This window comes from Panthera tigris, chromosome X, assembly GCF_018350195.1.
Source record: "Panthera tigris isolate Pti1 chromosome X, P.tigris_Pti1_mat1.1, whole genome shotgun sequence".
NCBI classification, from domain to species: Eukaryota; Metazoa; Chordata; class Mammalia; order Carnivora; family Felidae; genus Panthera; species Panthera tigris.
Genome location: NC_056677.1, coordinates 50,357,323 through 50,380,786, shown reverse-complemented (window position 1 = coordinate 50,380,786; position 23,464 = coordinate 50,357,323). Strand labels below are relative to the sequence as shown.

General features: G+C 38.2%; 1 pseudogene; it reads right to left on the bottom strand.

Annotated features, from left to right (window-relative positions):
• Positions 1-10,632: 10,632 nt before the first annotated feature.
• LOC102961249 lies at positions 10,633-22,349 on the bottom strand (annotated as a pseudogene).
• Positions 22,350-23,464: the final 1,115 nt, after the last annotated feature.

Below are 23,464 nucleotides of genomic sequence, written 5' to 3'. Positions count from 1 at the left end.
AACTTCTTTATCCATTCATCAGTTGATGGATATTTAGGCTGTCTCCATAGTTCAGCTATTCTTGATAATGCTGCTATAAACATTGGGGTGCATGTACCCTCTTCAAATTTGTATCCTTTAGGCAAATGCCTAATAGTGCAATGGCTGGATCATAGGGTGATGCTATTATTAGTTTTTGAGGAACATCCATATTGTTCTACAGAGGGGCTTAAACAGTTTGCATTGCCACCAACAGTGCAATAAGGTTCCCCTTTCTCCACGTCTTCGTCAACACTTTGATTCTTGTGTTATTAATTTTAGCCATTCTGACACGGGTGAGGTTGTATATAATTGTACTTTTGATTTGTATTTCCCTGATGATGAGTGATGTTGAGCATCTTTTCATGTGTCTGTTAGCCATCTGAATGTTTTATTTGGAAAAGTGTCTATTCATGTCTTCTACCTATTGCTCCACTGGATTTTTGTTTTGTTTTGTTTTGTTTTGTTTTCGGGTGTTGAGTTTGGTAAGTTCTTTATAGATTTTGGATACTAACCCTTTATCCGATATGTTATTTTTAGGTATCTTCTCCCATTCCATCAGTTGCCTTTTACTTTTGCTGATTGTTTCCTTCGCTGTGCAGAAGCTTTTTATCTTGAAGAGGTCCAAATAGTTCATTTTTGCTTTTATTTCCCTTGCCTCCAGAGACATATCAAGTAAGGAGTTGCTGCAGCCAAAGTCAAAGAGGTTGCTGCCTGTTTTCTCCTATAGGGTTTTGATAGTTTCCAGGCTCACATTTAAGTCTTTGATCCATTTTGAATTTACTTTGTAGATGGTGTAAGAAAGCAGTCCAGTTTCATGCTTCTGCATGTCACTGTCCAGTTTTCCCAGCACCATTAGCTAAAGAGACTTCCATTGGATACTCTTTCCTGCTTGTTGAAAATTAGTTTGCCATATCTTTGTGGGTCAATTTCTGGGTACTCTATTGAAATCCATTGATCTAGGTGTCTGTTTTTGTGCCAATACCATACCATCTTGATGATTACAGCTTTGCAATATACCTTATAGTTCAGAATTAGGATGCTTCCAGCTTTAGTCTTCTTTTTCAACATCACTTTGGCTATTCAAAGCCTTTTTAGGTTCCGTAAAAATTTTAGGATTGTTTGTTCTAGCTCTGTGAAGAACTCTGTGTTGTTTTGATAGGGATTGCATTGACTGTATAGATTGCTTTGGGTAGTATTGACATTTTAACAATATTTGTCCTTCCAATCCATGAGCATGCAATATATTTCCATTTCTTTGAGTCTTCAATTTCTTTCATAAGCTTTCTATAGTTTTCAGCATACAGATCTTTTATCTCTTTGGTGAGGTTTATTCCTAGGTGTCTTATAGTTTTGGATGCACATGTAAATGGTATCGATTCCTTGATATCCATTTCTGATGCTTCACTATTGGTATGTAGAAATGCAACCAATTTCTGTATGTTGATTTTATATCTAATGACTTTGCTGAATTCACGTATCAGACCTAGCAATCTTTTGGTGGAGTCTAAGGATTTCCATGGAGAGTATCATGTCATCTGTGAAGAGTGAGATTTTGACTTCTTTCTTGCCAACTTAGATGCTTTTTATTTCTTTCTGTTGTCTGATTGCTGAGGCTAGGACTTCCAGTACCATGTTGAATGATAATGGTGAGAGTGGACATCCCTGTCATGTTTCTGATCTTAGGGGGAAGCTCTCAGTTTTTCCCCATTTAGGATAATATTAGCTATAAGCCTTTCACATATGGCTCTTATGATGCTGAGGTATGTTCTTTCTATCCCAATTTTTTGGGGACTTTTTATTAAGAAAGGATGTTGTATTTCATCACATGCTTTTTCCGAATTTATTGCAAGGATCATATGGTTCTTATCCTTTCTTTTTTTGGTGTGGTATATCACATTGGTTGATTTGCTAATATTGAACCAGCCCTGCAACCCAGGAATAAATTCCACCTGATCATGGTGAATAATTATTTTAATGTACTTAGAAATTGATTTGTATCTTGTTGAGTATTTTTGCATCCAGTTTCATCAGGGATATTGGTCTGTAATTCTCCCTTTTAGTGTGGTCTTTGGTTTTGGCATCAACATAATGCTTGCTTCATAGAATGAGTTTAGTAACTTTCCTTACTTTTTTTGGGAAGAGTTTAAAGAGAATAGGTATTAACTCTTCTTTAAATGTCTGGTAGAATTCCCCTGGGATTCTGGCCTAGGACTCTTATTTTCTTGGGGATTTTTGACAATTGATTCAATTTTTTTGCTGGTTATGGATCTTTTAAAGTTTTCTTTCTTTCTGTTTGTGTTTTGGTAGTGTGTGTCTAGGAATTTGTTTATTTGATCCAGATGGTCCAGTTTGTTGGCATATAATTTTTATAGTATTCTTTTATAATACTATTTCTGTTGTGTTGGTTGTGATGTCTCCTCTTTCATTCATGATTTTATCTATTTGAGTCCTCTCTTCTTTTTGAGAAGTTTGGCTGGGGGTTTATGAACTTTGTTTATTCTTTCCAAAAATAAGCTCTTAGTTTCATTGATATTTTCTACTGTTTTTTTATTCATTATTATTAATTTCTGCTCTAATCTTTATGATTTTCCTTCTTCTGCTGGCTTTGGGCTTTATTTTCTGCTCCTTCTTTAGCTCCTTTAGGTATAAAGTTAGGTTGTGTATTTGGGACCTTTCTTGCCTCTTGAAATAGGCCTGGATTGCAATGTGTTTTCCTCTTAGAACACCATTGCTGCATCCAAATGGGTTTAGACTATCGTGTTTTTATTTTAATTTGCTTCCATGTATTTTTGAAATTCTTCTATAATTTCCTGGTTAACCCATTCATTCTTTAGTAGGGTATTCTTTAACCTCCATGTATTTGAGGGCTTTCCAAATTTTTTCTTGTAATGATTTCACGTTTCAAGCATTGTGATCTAAACATATGCATTTTATTATCTAAAAATTTTTGTACCTGTCGAGGCATGATTTGTGACCCAATATTTGATCTATTCTGAAGAATGTTCCTTGTGCACTCTAGAAGAATGTGTATTCTGCTGCTTTTCAGTGAAATGTTCTGAATATATCTGTTAAGTCCATCTGATCTAACGTTTCATTCAAAGCTGTTGTCTCCTTGTTGGATTTTCTGCTTAAATGATCTGTCCTTTGTTGTAAGTGGAGTATTAAAATCTCCTACAAATATGTTATTATTATCAATAAATTTGCTTATGTTTGTTATTAATCGATATATACATTTGGGTGCTCTCAAGTTAGGACCATAAATGTTTCTAATTGTTAGCTCTTCTTGATGGATATACCCCTTGAGTATAATACAATGCCCTTCTTCATGTCTTGTTACAGTCTTTGCTTTAAAATCTAGTTTGTTTCATATGAGTACTTGGCTTTCTTTTGACCTCTGTTAGCCTGCTAGATGGTTCCTAATCCTCACTTTCAATCTGCAGGTGTCCTCAGGTCTAAAATGAGTATCTTGTAGGAATCATATAGATGGGTTTTGCTTTTTTATCCATTCTGACACCCTATGTATTTTGATTGAGACATTTAGTCCATTTACATTCAGAGAGACATACATATTGAAAGTTATGAATTTAGTGCCATTGTGTTATTTGTAGATTTTGTATTTTTGATGATGTTCCCTGATCCTTTGTAGTCCTTGCTGCTTTCCATTGCACAGCATCTCCCTTAGAATTTCTTGCAGGGATGGTTGAGTGGTCACAAAAAACTTTAGTTTCTGTTTGTCTGGGAAACTCTTTATCTTTCCTTCTATTCTGAATGACAGCCTTCTGGATAAAGGATTCTTGGCTGCATATTTTTCCTATCAAGCACATTGAATATTTCTTGTCATTCCCTTCTGGCCTGCCAAGTTTCAGTGGACAGGTCTGCTGCTAACCTTATGTGTATACCCTTGTAGGTTAAGGACCTTTTTTCCCTATCTGCTTTCAGAATTATCTCTTTATCTTTGTATTTTGAAAGTTTAACTATAATATGCCATGGTGTTGACTTGTTTTTGTTGATTTTGAAGGGAATTCTCTGTACCTCTTGGATTTATATGTCTGTTTCCTTCCACAGATTAGGGACATTCTTAGCTACAATTTTTTTTTTCAAATAAACATTCTGCCCCTTTTACCCACTCTTCTTCTTCTGGGACTCCTATTATTCAATTACATGGAATCGCTTAGTTTTCTAATTCTCCCCTCATGATCTAGTAATTTCATTTTTTTTTCTTTTTTTTTTTCTTTTTTTTTATTTTTTAATATATGAAATTTACTGTCAAATTGGTTTCCATACAACACCCAGTGCTCATCCCAAAAGGTGCCCTCCTCAATACCCATCACCCACCCTGCCCTCCCTCCCCCCCCCCATCAACCCTCAGTTTGTTCTCAGTTTTTAACAGTCTCTAATGCTTTGGCTCTCTCCCACTCTAACCTCTTTTTTTTTTTTTTCCTTCCCCTCCCCCATGGGTTTCTGTTATGTTTCTCAGGATCCACATAAGAGTGAAACCATATGGTATCTGTCTTTCTCTGTATGGCTTATTTCACTTAGCATCACACTCTCCAGTTCCATCCATGTTGCTACAAAAGGCCATATTTCATTTTTTCTCATTGCCACGTAGTATTCCATTGTGTATATAAACCACAATTTCTTTATCCATTCATCAGTTGATGGACATTTAGGCTCTTTCCATAATTTGGCTATTGTTGAGAGTGCCGCTATAAACATTGGGGTACAGGTGCCCCTATGCATCAGTACTCCTGTATCCCTTGGATAAATTCCTAGCAGTGCTATTGCTGGGTCATAGGGTAGGTCTATTTTTAATTTTCTGAGGAACCTCCATACTGTTTTCCAGAGCGGCTGCACCAATTTGCATTCCCACCAACAGTGCAAGAGGGTTCCTGTTTCTCCACATCCTCTCCAGCATCTATAGTCTCCTGATTTCTTCATTTTGGCCACTCTGACTGGCGTGAGGTGGTATCTGAGTGTGGTTTTGATTTGTATTTCCCTGATAAGGAGCGACGTTGAACATCTTTTCATGTGCCTGTTGGCCATCCGGATGTCTTCTTTAGAGAAGTGTCTATTCATGTTTTCTGCCCATTTCTTCACTGGGTTATTTGTTTTTCGGGTGTGGAGTTTGATGAGCTCTTTATAGATTTTGGATACTAGCCCTTTGTCCAATGTGTCATTTGCAAATATCTTTTCCCATTCCGTTGGTTGCCTTTTAGTTTTGTTGGTTGTTTCCTTTGCTGTGCAGAAGCTTTTTATCTTCATAAGGTCCCAGTAATTCACTTTTGCTTTTAATTCCCTTGCCTTTGGGGATGTGCCGAGTAAGAGATTGCTACGGCTGAGGTCAGAGAGGTCTTTTCCTGCTTTCTCCTCTAAGGTTTTGATGGTTTCCTGTCTCACATTCAGGTCCTTTATCCATTTTGAGTTTATTTTTGTGAATGGTGTGAGAAAGTGGTCTAGTTTCAACCTTCTGCATGTTGCTGTCCAGTTCTCCCAGCACCATTTGTTAAAGAGACTGTCTTTTTTCCATTGGATGTTCTTTCCTGCTTTGTCAAAGATGAGTTGGCCATACGTTTGTGGGTCTAGTTCTGGGGTTTCTATTCTATTCCATTGGTCTATGTGTCTGTTTTTATGCCAATACCATGCTGTCTTGATGATGACAGCTTTGTAGTAGAGGCTAAAGTCTGGGATTGTGATGCCTCCTGCTTTGGTCTTCTTCTTCAAAATTACTTTGGCTATTCGGGGCCTTTTGTGGTTCCATATGAATTTTAGGATTGCTTGTTCTAGTTTCGAGAAGAATGCTGGTGCAATTTTGATTGGGATTGCATTGAATGTGTAGATAGCTTTGGGTAGTATTGACATTTTGACAATATTTATTCTTCCAATCCATGAGCAGGGAATGTCTTTCCATTTCTTTATATCTTCTTCAATTACCTGCATAAGCTTTCTATAGTTTTCAGCATACAGATCTTTTACATCTTTGGTTAGATTTATTCCTAGGTATTTTATGCTTCTTGGTGCAATTGTGAATGGGATCAGTTTCTTCATTTGTCTTTCTGTTGCTTCATTGTTAGTGTATAAGAATGCAACTGATTTCTGCACATTGATTTTGTATCCTGCAACTTTGCTGAATTCATGTATCAGTTCTAGCAGACTTTTGGTGGAGTCTATCGGATTTTCCATGTATAATATCATGTCATCTGCAAAAAGCGAAAGCTTGACTTCATCTTTGCCAATTTTGATGCCTTTGATTTCCTTTTGTTGTCTGATTGCTGATGCTAGAACTTCCAGCACTATATTAAACAGCAGCGGTGACAGTGGGCATCCCTGTCGTGTTCCTGATCTCAGGGAAAAAGCTCTCAGTTTTTCCCCGTTGAGGATGATGTTAGCTGTGGGCTTTTCATAAATGGCCTTTATGATCTTTAAGTATGTTCCTTCTATCCCGACTTTCTCAAGGGTTTTTATTAAGAAAGGGTGCTGGATTTTGTCAAAGGCCTTTTCTGCATCGATTGACAGGATCATATGGTTCTTCTCTTTTTTTTTGTTAATGTGATGTATCACGTTGATCGATTTGCGAATGTTGAACCAGCCCTGCATCCCAGGAATGAATCCCACTTGATCATGGTGAATAATTCTTTTTATATGCTGTTGAATTCGATTTGCTAGTATCTTATTAAGAATTTTTGCATCCATATTCATCAGGGATATTGGCCTGTAGTTCTCTTTTTTTACTGGGTCTCTGTCTGGTTTAGGAATCAAAGTAATACTGGCTTCATAGAATGAGTCTGGAAGTTTTCCTTCCCTTTCTATTTCTTGGAATAGCTTGAGAAGGATAGGTATTATCTCTGCTTTAAATGTCTGGTAGAACTCCCCTGGGAAGCCATCTGGTCCTGGACTCTTATTTGTTGGGAGATTTTTGATAACCGATTCAATTTCTTCGCTGGTTATGGGTCTGTTCAAGCTTTCTATTTCCTCCTGATTGAGTTTTGGAAGAGTGTGGGTGTTTAGAAATTTGTCCATTTCTTCCAGGTTGTCCAATTTGCTGGCATATAATTTTTCATAGTATTCCCTGATAATTGTTTGTATCTCTGAGGGATTGGTTGTGATCATTCCATTTTCATTCATGATTTTATCTATTTGGGTCATCTCCCTTTTCTTTTTGAGAAGCCTGGCTAGGGGTTTGTCAATTTTGTTTATTTTTTCAAAAAACCAACTCTTGGTTTCGTTGATCTGCTCTACAGTTTTTTTAGATTCTATATTGTTTATTTCTGCTCTGATCTTTATTATTTCTCTTCTTCTGCTGGGTTTAGGCTGCCTTTGCTGTTCTGCTTCTATTTCCTTTAGGTGTGCTGTTAGATTTTGTATTTGGGATTTTTCTTGTTTCTTGAGATAGGCCTGGATTGCAATGTATTTTCCTCTCAGGACTGCCTTTGCTGCGTCCCAAAGCGTTTGGATTGTTGTATTTTCATTTTAGTTTGTTTCCATATATGTTTTAATTTCTTCTCTAATTGCCTGGTTGACCCACTCATTCGTTAGTAGGGTGTTCTTTAACCTCCATGCTTTTGGAGGTTTTCCAGACTTTTTCCTGTGGTTGATTTCAAGCTTCATAGCATTGTGGTCTGAAAGTATGCATGGTATAATTTCAATTCTTGTGAACTTATGAAGGGCTGTTTTGTGACCCAGTATATGATCTATCTTGGAGAATGTTCCATGTGCACTCGAGAAGAAAGTATATTCTGTTGCTTTGGGATGCAGAGTTCTAAATATATCTGTCAAGTCCATCTGATCCAATGTATCATTCAGGGCCCTTGTTTCTTTATTGACTGTGTGTCTAGATGATCTATCCATTTCTGTAAGTGGGGTGTTAAAGTCCCCTGCAATGACCACATTCTTATCAATAAGGTTGCTTATGTTTATGAGTAATTGTTTTATATATCTGGGGGCTCGGGTATTTGGCGCATAGACATTTATAATAGTTAGCTCTTCCTGGTGGATAGACCCTGTGATTATTATATAATGCCCTTCTTCATCTCTTGTTACAGCCTTTAATTTAAAGTCTAGTTTGTCTGATATAAGTATGGCTACTCCAGCTTTCTTTTGGCTTCCAGGAGCATGATAAATAGTTCTCCATCCCCTCACTCTCAATCTAAAGGTGTCCTCAGATCTAAAATGAGTCTCTTGTAGACAGCAAATAGATGGGTCTTGTTTTTTTATCCATTCTGATACCCTATGTCTTTTAGTTGGCGCATTTAATCCATTTACATTCAGTGTTATTATAGAAAGATATGGGTTTAGAGTCATTGTGATGTCTGTATGTTTTATGCTTGTAGTGATGTCTCTGGTACTTTGTCTCACAGGATCCCCCTTAGGATCTCTTGTAGGGCTGGTTTCGTGGTGACAAATTCCTTCAGTTTTTGTTTGTTTGGGAAGACCTTTATCTCTCCTTCTATTCTAAATGACAGACTTGCTGGATAAAGGATTCTCGGCTGCATATTTTTTCTGTTTAGCACACTGTAGATATCGTGCCAAGCCTTTCTGGCCTGCCAAGTTTCAAAGGAGAGATCAGTCACGAGTCTTATAGGTCTCCCTTTATATGTGAGGGCACGTTTATCCCTTGCTGCTTTCAGAATTTTCTCTTTATCCTTGTATTTTGCCAGTTTCACTATGATATGTCGTGCAGAAGATCGATTCAAGTTACGTCTGAAGGGAGTTCTCTGTGCCTCTTGGATTTCAATGCCTTTTTCCTTCCCCAGTTCAGGGAAGTTCTCAGCTATAATTTGTTCAAGTACCCCTTCAGCACCCTTCCCTCTCTCTTCCTCCTCTGGGATACCAATTATGCGTATATTATTTTTTTTTAGTGTATCACTTTGTTCTCTAATTTTCCCCTCATACTCCTGGATTTTTTTATCTCTCTTTCTTTCAGCTTCCTCTTTCTCCATAACTTTATCTTCTAGTTCACCTATTCTCTCCTCTGCCTCTTCAAGCCGAGCCATCGTGGATTCCATTTTGTTTTGCAATTCGTTTAAAGCGTTTTTCAACTCCTCGTGACTGTTCCTTAGTCCCTCGATCTTTGTGGCAAGAGATTCTCTGCTGTCCTGTATACTGTTTTCAAGCCCAGCGATTAATTTTATGACTATTATTCTAAATTCACTTTCTGTTATATTATTTAAATCCTTTTTGATCAGTTCATTAGCTGTTGTTATTTACTGGAGATTCTTCTGAGGGGAATTCTTCCGTTTGGTCATTTTGGAGAGTCCCTGGCGTGGTGAGGACCTGCAGTGCACTTCCCCTGTGCTGTGGTGTATAACTGGAGTTAGTGGGCGGGGCCGCAGTCCGACCCGATGTCTGCCCCCAGCCCACTGCTGGGGCCACAGTCAGACTGGTGTGTGCCTTCTCTTCCCCTCTCCTAGGGGCGGGATTCACTGTGGGGTGGCGTGTCCCGTCTGGGCTACTTGCACACTGCCAGGCTTGTGTTGCTGGGGATCTGGCGTATTAGCTGGGGTGGGTAGGCAAGGTGCACGGGGGCTGGAGGGGCAGGCTTAGCTCGCTTCTCCTTAGGTGATCCACTTCAGGAGGGGCCCTGTGGCAGCGGGAGGGAGTCAGATCCGCTGCCGGAGGTTTGGCTCCGCAGAAGCACAGAGTTGGGTGTTTGCGCCGAGCGAGCAAGTTCCCTGGCAGGAACTGGTTCCCTTTGGGATTTTGGCTGGGGGATGGGCGGGGGAGATGGCACTGGCGAGCGCCTTTGTTCCCCGCCAAGCTGAGCTCTGCCGTCCGGGGGCTCAGCAGCTCTCCCTCCCTTTGTCCTCCAGCCTTCCCGCTTTCCGCGCAGAGCTGTTAACTTATGACCTCCCAGACGCTAAGTCGCGCTTGCTGTCGGAACACAGTCTGTCCGGCCCCTCCGCTTTTGCCAGCCAGACTCGGGGGCTCTGCTTGGCCGGCGAGCCGCCCCTCCGCCCCGGCTCCCTCCCGCCAGTCCGTGGAGCGCGCACCGCCTCGCCGCCCTTCCTACCCTCTTCCGTGGGCCTCTGGTCTGCGCTTGACTCCGGAGACTCCCTTCTGCTAATCCTCTGGCGGTTTTCTGGGTTCTTTAGGCAGGTGTAGGTGGAATCTAAGTGATCGGCAGGACGCGCTGTGAGCCCCGCGTCCTCCTACGCCGCCATCTTCCGGAACTAGTAATTTCATTTTTTAAGGCTCATTATTTTCCATAATTTTATCTTCTATTTCACTTTTTCTATTCTGTGCTTCTTCAATTCTTGCTGTCACTGTATCTGGATTGTTTTGAATCTTAGAGCATTTTCAAATTCATCCTGACTAGTTATTAGGTCTTTGATCTCTTCATCAAGGGTTTCTCTTGTGTCTTCTATGCTTTTTTCAAGCCGAGCTATTAGTCTTATGACTGTTATTCTAAATTATTGTTCTTTTTTGAGCAATTATCTGTCTGTGATTTCTTTTGACCTTTATTTGTGAAGAATTCCTCTGTCTTGTCATTTGGGCTACATTTCTCTCCTTTGTGTGTTTTCAAACTTGTTATATGTCCTTCATTTGAGAGTACCAGTATATTAAAAAGAGTTCATATACTGTCCAGGGCCTGGGGCTCCAGCAAGTATTTCTGGTCTATGTTGTGTGAACTCTGCTGTTGCGTTTTGGCTGCTCTTTCCCACTGATCAGTTCTCTGCAGATCCCCTCCTTGGTTGCAGTGGTGGAGTCTTTGGACTGTTTACTAGGTGATTTTAGATGTGTTTGCTGAAGTAACCCTGGAAAAAAAAAGGTGGGAAGCCTGATCCCGTAAAAAGAGAAAAAGGAAAGGGGAGAAAAGAAATCCAGACAGTGAATTGGAAAACTATAAGGCTGATTCCAAAGAATGAGAAATTGAAAGAAAGATGATAAAGGCAGAAGAAAAAAAAGCATGAAAAATAATAGAATAAAAATGCCTGATCTATCTATCTATCTATCTATCATAATAAATGACAAAAAAAAAAAAATCAGAAACTATGTCCTGATTCCAAAAGTAAAAAAGAAGACGGTGAAAAAAAGAAAAAAAAAGTTGTCTGTTGGTACCTGGGGATGGAGGTTGTGCTCATCTGGAGGAGAGGCCAGCTGCATTGAGTCAGTCAGTCCTACTCCACTAAATAAGCAGTTGCCAGACATAAAGGGTCTGTGTCCTGCCTCCACTGGGGGCCGCTGTGCTGTTCTGTGAATTACCACTGTGTTGGTGTTGGGGGGAAAATGTGTCACCCCAATCTCTCTTCCCTGGACCAGGGATCTCAACCCATGCTCTTCAGGTAGCCCACACAGAACAGCAATGGCAGTCAACTTACCCTGGACCACAATTCTCCTGAGCCTTCCCTTTGGCTCTAGGATGGGATTCAAAGCCTAAAGTCTAAAAAGACCAGGCAGGGTGTGACTTTGCTCCCCTGTTCAAGTAGAGCCTCTCCACCCTGCTGATGAAAAGATTTTGACTGTCACATGCATGGTATTTGTCCTCAGGGAGGCAATAAGCCTTCTTCACAAAGTACTCCAGGAAGGGAACTGTTCTTTTCCAGTGCCCCCCAGAAATCTCTCCAGCACGCTATGCCCTCCTAGGTCAGCTCCTTCCTTCCCAGGAGTGTGCACCAAAGCTCTTTCCCAGAGAAAGTCTCACACTTCAAAAGGCTCAGAGTTTCAGCTCCAAATGCTGTTTGCAAAAGTCCATGGTCCAGAGAGGTTTCCCTTTTGTGTTAACTCGATGCTGCACTTTCACAACCCCTCTCTCTTTTTCTCCCTTTTGTCTCTCCACACAAAGTGTTCCCTCTCCTCCATAGCTCCATCATTTTATCTGCCCCTCCACATTTACATGCACTTGGATCATGCCTTTGTCTCCCCCCAGCTGCGGAGATCTTCTGCTCGCTCTGCAGATCTATTTCCTGAGTGTTTCCAGTGATCTGACCTAAATAGAGTCATGTTTGAGGGAAGAGGAAAATACAGGTCCCCCTATTACTCTGCCATCTTAACTCCCTTCCTGCAGGTGTCTTTAGGTATAATATGAATCTCTTGTAGGCAGCATATAAATGGATCTTGTTTTTCTTGTCCATTATGTCATCTTATGTCTTTTGATTGGAGCCTTTAATCCATTTACTTTCAGAGTGATTATTGAAAGATACGAATTTAGTTACATTGTGTGACCTATAGAGTTGGTGTTACTGGTGACATTCTCTAATCCTTTCTAGTCTTTGTTGCTTTGGTCTTTTTTTTTTTCCCTCCACTCAAAAAGTCTCCCTTAAAATATCTTGTGGGGCTCATTTAGTGGTCACAAACTCCTTTAGTTTTTGTTTAGGAAACTGTTTATCTCTCCTTCCATTCTGAAATATAGCCTTGATGAATTAAGCACTGTTGGCTGTATATTTTTCTGATTCAGTGGGATGAGTATTTTCTATCACTCCTTTCTGGCCTGCCATATTTCTTTGGACAGACTTACTGCAAACATGAGATGTCTTCCCTTGTAGGTTCAGGACATTTTCCCCCCTTGTTTTCAGGATTCTTTCCTTGTCTGTGTATTTTGTGAATTTGATTATGATATACCTTGGTGATAATCAGTTTTTGTTGAATTTACTGGGAGTTCTCTGTGCTTCCTGGATTTTAATGTCTATGTCATTCGCCACATTAGAGAAGTTTTTAGGTATAATTTGTTAAAATAAACTCTCCACCACTTTTTCTCTCTCTTCATCTTCGGGGACTTGTATGATAGAAAATGTATTCCATTTTAATAAGTCCTTGATTTCCCTAATTCTGCCTTTGTCACCATGACCTTTTTTCCCTCTTCTTTTCAGTTTCATTATTTTCCATAATTTTAACTTCTATATTACTTATTCGTTTTTCTGTTTCATCCATCCACATTTTTATGGCCTTCATTTAGGATTGCATCTCAGCTATAGCACTTTTTTGTTGTTGTTGTTATGGCCTGTCTAGATTTTAGTTCTTTTATCTTCTGCAGTAAGGTTTATCTAATGTCTTCTATGCTTTTTCCAAACTCAGCTAATATCTTTATAATCATTGTTTTAAATTCTATTTCAGACATCTTATTTATATCAGTATTGATTAAATCTCTGGCTGTCATTTCTTGCTCTTCTTTGAATTCCTCCATCTTGTCATTTTGCAGGGAAATAAAAAAAAAGCAAATGAAAACAAAATAAAAATTTTTAAAAAATTGAAGAAAATAAAGTAAATAAAATAAAATGGATAAAGTTATTTAGATCCTAGGTGTGTTTTGGTCTACTTGCTATGAGAACCTTCCTCAGGTCATTTCTCTGGATTGAAGTCATGCGGATTTGTTCTCTAAGACTTATGTTCAATTTCTTGGGTGTTAAGAGTGATTTGATATTAATATAGCTGTGTTTGAAGGAGGAGGCAAACTTATGGTTCTCCTACTCCTCTGTTATCTTAACTTCAACTCTTGGTGTGTATCTCTTTTGGTTCATCTTCTTTGGGACTTCTTTGGTGCCTACTGGACCTGGATGTCTGTTTCCTTTCCCAAGTTAACAAAGTGTTTAGCCATTATTTCTTCAAGTAACTTTTCTGCTCTTCTCTTTCTCCTCTTCTCCTTCAGGTGCCCCCATTATGCAAATTTTATTATGTTTGATATTATCCCAAAGGTCTCTAAACTATTTTAATTAAAAAAAAATTGGGAGGGGGGGTGCCTGGGTGGCTCAGTTGGTTAAGCAGCTGACTTCAGCTCGGGTCATAATCTCACGGTTTGTGGGCTCAAGCCCCGCATCAGGCTCTGTGCTGATAGCTCAGAGCCTGGAGCCTGCTTTGGTTTCTGTGTTTCCCTCTCTCTCTGCCTCTTCCCTGCTCATGCTTTGTCTGCCTCTCTCTCTCTCTTTCAAAAATAAACGTTAAAAATTTATTTAAAAATCATTTTTTAATGTGTTACTGATGGGTGATTTTCACTATTCTGTGTTCCAGATTGCTGATCTATTCTTCTGTGTCATTTAATCTGCTTTTGATTTTAATATATTTTTCATTTTAGTTATTGTATTTATCAACTCTCATTGGCTCTTTCTTATATTTTCTAACTCTGTTGAAGTTCTCACTGTATTCCTCCATTTTTCTCTCAATTTAGATCAGCATCATTATTACCATTACTTTGATCTTTGTGTCAACTAAATTACTTCTCTGTGTTTCAGTAGGGTTTTTTCCCTGGATTTTATATTTTCTTTCATTTGGAACATATCTCTTTGTCCCCTCATTTTGTATGACTTCCTGTGTTTGTTTATATAATTGAAGCAAAACATCTACCTCTCTTAGTCTTGAAGGAGTGGCCTTGTGTAGGATCCTTCCATGTAGAGATTATGTGTACTTGGCAGCTTGGATGGGACTGGGGCAAGCACAATCCAGGAAATACCTTTGCGTGCATGCCAGTTTTATTGGTACAATGGCTAGATCTGGGGTGGGTGCAGGTTTGGGATTTCTGTGAAGCACTTCCCTGGGGCTTTCTTTGTGTAATGGCTAGAGCTTAAATAAGTACACTCTAGTGGTTCCTAGGGTTCCTCTCACAGAGGCAACCTTGGCAGGTTGGTTGAAGCTGATGTATGCATAGTCATAGGGTCCTGGTGCATGCTGCACTCAGGCCATCTTGGTGGGATGTTTGGAGCTGTAATAGGCCCCTGCAAAGGATTCCTGAGCCCTCCAAACTGGGGTTGTCTTGGGAAGATGTCTGAAACTGGATCAGGAATATGAGAAGTAGTTCTAGGACATACTGCACTGGGGTTGTTCTGGTGGGATGGCTGTGTTTTGTGAGCACACAGGATGGGGCCATAGTCATTTTTAATACTATTTTATTTAACTTGTATGCTATAATTGTTTATAAACTATTATAAAGCTGCAGTGTTCTAATTTTTACTATCTATTTATTACCTTAATTTGACTTTTGTGTACTTTGTTTTTGTACTCAGTCATTTGTTTCTGCTTTAAGAACTCCTTTCTGCATTTCTTTCAACACAGTTCTAGTGGTGTCAATCCCCTCAGCTTCTGTTTTTCTGGGAAAGCCATTATTTTTATTTCATACCTGAAGGATACCTTTGCTGAACGGAGTATTTTTCATTGGAAATTTTTATATCTTTCAGTATGTTTAATATGTCATTCCACTTTATCCTGGTCTGTAGATTTTTTTTTGCCAATAAATCCGCTGATAGCCTAATATGAGTTCTTTTGTGGATCTTTCCTTTCCCCCCTGGCTACCTTTAAAATTGTTTCTTCATCACTGACTTTTGACAGTTCCATTATAATGTGTCTTAGAAAAGGCCCTTTGACACTGAGATAATGAGATGTTTTATTAGTTTCATGGATTTGCATGTCTAGTTTTGTTTTGTTTTGTTTTCCCCAGGTTTGGGAAGTTCTCAGCTATTATTTCTTTGTGTAAACTCTCTGTACCCTTCTTCTTCTCTTCTTTTTCTGGTATACTCATTATTTTTACATTGGCCTTTCTAATGGAGTCTGATAACTCTTGTAAGGTTTCTGTTCTTTTTAAAAAATCTTAGTTTTCTCTCCTCTTCCACCTGTATATTTTCTTTCTAATTTTTTTAATGTTTATTTTTGAGAGAAAGAGAGAGAGAGAGATCAAGGAAGGGAAAGAGAAAGAGGAAAACACAGAATCTGAATCAGGCTCCAGGCTCTGAGCTGTCAACACAGAGCCCGATGTGGGGCTCAAACTCACAAACCCTGAGATCATGACCTGAGCCAAAGTCAGACGCTTAAACGACTGAGCCACCCAGACGCTCCAAAGAATATCTTTTTTTAAAAAAATTTTAATGTTTATTTATTTTTGAGAGAGAGGGAGAGAGAGACAGAGACAGAGACAGTGTGTGAATTGGGGAAGAGGAAGAGAGAGGGAAACACAGAATCCAAAGCAGGCTCCACGCTCTGAGCTGTCAGGCACAGAGCCCCACGCAGGGCTCAGGGCTCAAAGTCACAAGCCATGAGATCATGACCTGAGTCAAAGTCAGACGCTTAACCAACTGATCCACCCAGGCGCCCCTCACTTGTATATTTTCTAAATTCCTATTCTCTGGATCATTTAATCACTCTTCCATCCCATCTGCTCTATTTCCAATGCTTTCTAATGGATTTTTCATCTCCTTTATTGTGTTGCTCCAGCTCAAGAATTTCGGTTTGGTTCTTTTTAATAATTTCAACCTCTTTGGTAAAATAATCCTCTGTTCATTGATTTTATTCCTGAGTTCATTGTGTTGCCTTTCTGAGTTTTCTTTTAGCTCTGTGAATTTCTTAATAACAGCTATTTGAATTCTTAATCAGTTATATTGCAAAGTTCCATGTCATCTTTGCTGGAAAATTCTCATATTCTTTTTATAATAATGTAGTACTTTGATTTTTCATAGTGTTAAATGAAATTTTCCTCTGCTGCTGCATTTGAAGTAGTGAACACTTTTCTGATTTAGTTAAGATTTTGTTTACTTTGATTCTAATAGTTCAACAGATTGACAATTAGAAAGCTTTTTGTTATTTTCCAGAAGGTGGTGGTATAGCACAAGTTTTAGGTTTCTTTAACCACAGCTAATTTGCCACCAAAGTTGAGAGAATGCTCATAGAAATACTGACATTAAAAAAAAGCAAAAACAAAACAAAACAAAACAAACAAACAAAAAACTGTTGGCAGAGTGGAGGAGGCTGAGTGCTTAGCACTTGAAGCTTTGTGTGTGTCCATGGCCCACTACAGATATCCTCAAGTAAGGGAGTCACAGATGTCTGGGCTGGACCACTTTGTTGTAATCCAGGGTCAGATAGCAGGCAAGTGTTCCTTTATTCATCTAGGTCTGCCTTCTTCCTTTTTCTTTCTCATTCACCAGTCACTGTGGTCTTTACTCAAAGAGAGCAATGGATCCCTCCAGCTGCAACTTGTGCCTCCGGGTAAACCCTCACTCTCCTCCTCTACCCTCCTCCTCCTCTGCTAGTGAGGTCATCACTGTCCCTCTACTACCTCTGCCACTGTCTATCCTGCTACTTCCCTGCCTCCCCAGCCTCCTATGAGGTCCATTTTACCCACTTTTGAACACAGATTGAAGGATCCCTTGAGTATCCTAATGTGCTGTGCAGAGGCATCTCTGCTCAGTTATTAATGTCTGAATAATTGCAAATCAAAGGCAACAAAAAAAAGACATACTGTCATGATTCTGACATCACTTTCTTAATATAGGAGTTTATTACTATAAACTTTCTTCTTAGAACTGTATCTGTTGCATCTCATAAGTTTTAGCATGCTGTATTTCTATTTTTATTTGTGTCAATATATGTTTAGATTTATCTCTCAATTTCTTCTTTGATCTATTGGTTGTTCATCAGCATGTTAATTACTTTCCATATATTTGTGCATTTTCTAGTTTTCTTGTTACTTGTTTATAATTTCATTCATACCATTGTCATCAGAAAACAAATGCTTGATATCATTTTAATCTTAAATTTATTAAAACTTGTTTTGTGCCTAACATAATATCTACCCTGAAAAATGTTACAAATGCACTTGAGAAGAATGTTTATTCTGCTGTTTTAGAATAGAATGTCTGTTAGGGGTGGCTGATTTATAATGTAATTTAACTTCTCTTCCCTTATTGACTTATCATCATAGAGCTATCTTTATGTCTCCTCAATTCAGTCAAAGTGTGTGTGTGTGTCATATATTTGGGAATGTGTTGTTTGGTATCTACATGAATATAATTGTTATATATATATATCTTTATATATATATATATATCTTTATATATATATATATATATACACACACACATATAGATAGATAGATAGATAGATAGACATATAGATATATATTCATTCTTTGTCTCTTGTAACATTTTTTTACTTGAATTCTATTTAATCTGATATTGGCATAGCCACCCCAGCAAATTTGTGCTTATTATTTTTATGGAATATATTTTTACATCCTTTTAATTTCAATATATCTGTGTCTTTGGATTTGTATGGTATATGCTTGGAAGACTGGTTTGTACAAGTACATCCTAAATGTCCTGTTAATCAGTATCTTGAGAATGTAGAGATTCCATCCTTTCTCTGTCTTCCTATCAAATAGAATGTGTAGAAGAATGTGTTGTTCATCATTCAAGGTTGGGGGCTCCAGGAGTGGCCAATCCGAATCATCTCTGTTGTAACAAAGAATGTTCAGATGGTAGGCCTTTATCTCCTTGGATCTCTGGACATACAAACAGAGGAAGGGCTACAGATATGTGCTAGGCTAGTTGCTACACCCTAAAGTTTGTGGCACGTAGATCCCAGCAGCAGATGCTTTTTCCAGTTGCCCACTCCTGGACTTCCTATAGGTAAGTCCCCCCAATAAACCTATGTCTCAATTGATGTCTCTGGGTCATTTATTCCAGCCTCTCCAGACCATCACCCATGATTAGGATCTGCTAGGGTGTGACTACATAGGATCTGATGTGAGTTTTTTGTAGAGAGAACACAGTTGTATCACTTTAATTTAAATCCATTCTCCATACCTCTGGTTTTGTTTTTTAATTAGAGAGTTAATACAATTGTATTTGAAATAGTTACTGATAAGGAAGAACTTACTTCAACCAAACTGATAGCTCCACCATTATTACCTCCTTTTGTCTTTTTTTTTTGTAGTGAGCCATTTTCATTTATTTCTCATTCTCTTTTTCTTATATATATATTTAAATATTTATTTATATTGTGAGCAAAGGAGGGGCAGAGAGAGGGAGAGAGAGAGAGAGAATCCCATGCAAGTTACACACCATCAGCATGGAGTCTGATGCAGGACTTGAACCCATGAACCGCATGATCACATCCTGAGCCAAAATCAAGAGTCAGCCACTCAACCCACTGAGCCACACATGCACCCTCCTTATCATTTGTATGTATTTTCATTGTGGTCACAATAGAGATTATATTTAATACCTTAAATTCATAACAATCTAGTTTGCATTGATACCACTTAATAGCATATAAAGATTCTGCTCTTATAAAGCATATCTTACCCATTTTTTTATGTTGTGGTTTCCACAATCACATCTTTATATGATGTGTGTGCAATAACATACATGAAATTTATTTATAATTCATTTGTCTTTTTAAAAATATTAATATATCTTTTAGTTAATGCCTACTATTCTACTTTTTTTCACATTTAACTTCTAGGTTTTTTGTGTGTTTGCTTGTTTCTGATAGCTGGACGAGGCATCTATACTCTAGAACATCTAAACAATCGCTAAACAAATGAAGGCCAATGTGTTTTTTTAAAAAAAGGCAAGGGGAAAAGGTCATAATTGTCTAACAGGGAATTTGAGTCCCCAGATAAGTATCTTACAAAAATATCAAACTTCCTTTTCCACATTTCTACTGTTAAAAATGAAGAAAAAGTTCACATTTAAAAAAATCTGTAGGCTGGTATAACAAGTTAAGATAATCATTTTTACATACTAAGTAAGTCCTCCAAGTAAATATTTTAAACAAATTTAAGTCCCTCCCCTGCCAAAATAGGTTAAGTATTTACCCTATATTTTTTTGATCCACTTAAAGACAATTTATAAAACTGACATTAAACTGGACTGCAGCTCATACCCTATGAGTAGTAACATACACATCACTGAGGCTGGATATGTATGTGTGCATATTACAAATAGGTGAATGGTTACTGCTGTGTATACTATGTCAGTAAGTAGTTATACTCTGTAAAAATCCTCTAGCCTATCATGTATCAAACTGCAAGGAAAGAAATAAGAAAATACCTGTTGTAGACATTTGTTCAGTAATTTTAAAAAATGCTTACACTTTTGGGGCTTAAATATTACTGAACATGAGGTAAAATTCAATACTGCTTACAATTACCTGAATACAGAGTATATTCAGCACTCATGTAGAGAGCACACAGGTGAATGTATATTACCAAACTCTGGCTTCTCTTTGGTCTATCTTGTTGTTTTATCCTAAAGTCTTACATGGGCTTGGATCCTTAAAAGATAGAAATTTAATAAAATAATGTTACATTAAGCTTTTCTGTTCTAATAACCAACTTTTAAAGAAGTACAGTGGAAGGGTATAGAGTTCTCTGTATATATATCCTCATACTTTAAAAGCCAATTAGGGGGCGCCTGGGTGGCCCCATCGGTTAAGCATCTGACTTTGGGTCAGGTCATGATCTCAAGGCTCATAGCTTCGGGCCCCACATTGGGCTCTGAGTCTGGAGCTTGCTTCAGATTCTGTGCCTCTCTCTCTGCACCTCCCCTGCTTGCACACTCTATACCTTTCTAAAAAATAAACATTAAATTTGTTTTTAAAATCCACTTAGATTTTTTTAAATATGAAATTTATTGTCAAATTGGTTTCCATACAACACCCAGTGCTCATGCAACAGGTGCCCTCCTCAATACCCATCACCCACCCCCACTCCCTCCCACCTCCTATCAACCCTCAGTTTGTTCTCAGTTTTTTTTTTTTTAATTTATTTTTGGGACAGAGAGAGACAGAGCATGAATGGGGGAGGGGCAGAGAGAGAGGGAGACACAGAATCGGAAACAGGCTCCAGGCTCCGAGCCATCAGCCCAGAGCCTGACGCGGGGCTCGAACCCACAGACCGCGAGATCGTGACCTGGCTGAAGTCGGACGCTTAACCGACTGCGCCACCCAGGCGCCCCTGTTCTCAGTTTTTAAGAGTCTCTTATACTTTGGCTCCCTCCCTCTCTAACTTTTTTTTTCCTTCCCCTCCCCCATGGTCTTCTGTTAAGTTTATCAGGATCCACATAAGAAAATTTACTTAGATTTTTATCTTGGTGCTTGTGTTTCAATTAACACTGTGCTAAAAGAAAAAAAAATGACAACACTACAAGTTTGTCCACAATAGTCAGATCTCTTATTTCTGAAATCTTCCAAAATAAACCCAGTAAACAATTTCCATTTCCAATGTTTTAACTGAGAGTTGAATCTAACAAAATTATTTAACCAATTTCAACCAAAATTGAGCTGAGGACAGCTATATTTAAAGCCCTTCAAACCAAAGACAATCATCCCCAAACATAGAATACCAACATTTCCATCCAAGATAGAAAAATGAGCATCCAAAATAAAGACAACCACAAGATTGATTATGCAACCAATCAAAAACCGATTCTATGCTATCTGAGCTAGTAAGTACCGGAAGATTGATGTTTCTTCCTCCATTATTATTGGTGGATCCTAGAGTCACAACTTCAATAACTGCTAGCAACTAATCAGTCATTTATTTTCCACTTAGAAAACTACACCATTTGTATAATGCACACTGCTTGATCATGCTGCAGAGGGTCATATCCATTCTATTTTTCTGCACACACTCCTATACTGTCTCCTTTGTCTGGTTATCCTCAGTTTTAACTCTGAATGTCAATGTCTGCCCACAGAAATAAGTTGGAGCACTGGAGCAGAGGATATCTGAGGATTCACAATCATTCTGGAGGGCTATATTTTTTCAATTCCTCAGTCTGTACCTCTCAAAGCCAGCTGTGCACTCATGAGGCACCAATGTAGAGTGACCCATTTGGAGGATGCCCCAAGGACTCCACTCCTGTTGGCCATCTCTTCAGGAACAGATTCTGAACTGATAATCAATGTTGGGGTCTATGTGCAATACTATGAGCTCAGTTTCAGAGTCTACAGATATGTCCTCAAAATGATTTGAAGTGCATTTGTGGAACTGAAGACTGTAATTTGAGTGGCAAAGTTATCATCGACCTTACACCACTGAAAAATGTTGCTTCCACATTTCTCTATTAGTTTTTCTATCTGTACTGGTGGGCAAGATGCTACTGTTCTGTACTTGAAAATGAGGTCTTTCACTTTGTTCAGAATTGAGTCATGTAACTGAGCCGATAAACAAGACACATCAACCAGTAAAGGCACTTCTGTTAAGCTGACCAACTGAATGTGTGAGGACTTTTTGTAAAGTTTCATAGTTTTTCATTCTCTTTTCCTACACCACCTAGAAGGGTGATCTCCCCTTCTTGAACTAAGTCTTCCTCAGTGTTAACTGCATGCTTTATGAACTTCTGAACTTCTAGCAGTCATCTAGTGGTTTAATGGTCTCCTGTTAAATGGTGTCCACCTCTTGCAAAAGGGTCACCAATCACTTATCCAGGAGCTTCCAAGGGTTACCTTGAAATCATTAAAATGCTGTTTGGGGACATCTCTTGTCTGTGATGCACTTTCTTTGATCTGTTTCTGGCCTCTTGCAACCCCTGTAAGCATCTGGCCCAGCTCCTACTGTACCTCTGCCTCTGAGCCACCTGCATGTTCTAACGGGCCTTCTGCAGCAGCAGCTCAGGTTCCAGCCCCATTGCTCCCTCATCCCACCACGTGGCCTGCAACTGTGGGCATGGTTCCCCACAATAGTGTCCTTTCATTTTAACCTAAGTGACACTTTATGGCATTTCTTATATGGAAAACACATGATAATAATCTCCTGAGGTTTTTTTAAAATATCGGTAATATCTTTATTTATCTACCTAATTTATGATGTTCTGCTGGATATAGAATTCTTGGCTAGCAGCTATTTTTCTTCTTTCAGCACTTTAAATATGTCATCCCATATTTAGGCTTTTTACTGAGAAATTGGCTGATAATCTTGTTGAGGATACCTTTTACATGAAGAGTTACTCTTCTTGCTGCTTTTAAGATTTTCTTTGTCTTTATCTTTTGACAGTTTGAGTATAATATGTCGCCGTGTGGGACAATTTGAGTTTATCCTATTTGATAAACTCTAAGATTTATAGATTTAAATCTTTAGTGAAATTTAGCATAATTTTAGTTGTTATTTCTCCAAATGTTGTTTTGCCCCTTTCTCTTCTTTTTCATTTTGGGCCCCTGTAATGCATACCTTTTCCTCTTGATGATATCCACAGGTCCTCCAGGCTCTGTTAAATTTTCTTGATTTTTTTATTTCTGTCCTTCAGACTTAATAATTTCAGCCATTATATTTTCAAGTCCACTGATTTTTTCTTCTTGCTCAAATATTTTCCCAAACATTTTTACTAACCTTTTTCTTTTAGTTATTTTGCTTTCCAACTCAAGAGTTTCTATTTTATTCCTTTTATACTATTATCACATTTTGATATTCTCATTTTGTTCACAAATTCTCTATTTCCTTTACTTCTTTATATTTCCACTAGCATTTGTGCTTGAGAATTGTTTTCACCTTATTGTACATTGATAAAGAAAATGTGATATATATATAATGTGATATATATATATATAATATGATATATATATATAATGTGATATATATATATAATGTGATATATATATAATGTGATATATATATATAATGTGATATATATATAATGTGATATATATATATAATGTGATATATATATATATATATATATATATATATATATATATATATAATTTTTTTCAGCCATAAAAAGAATAGAGGTTTGTTTGCCTGGGTGGT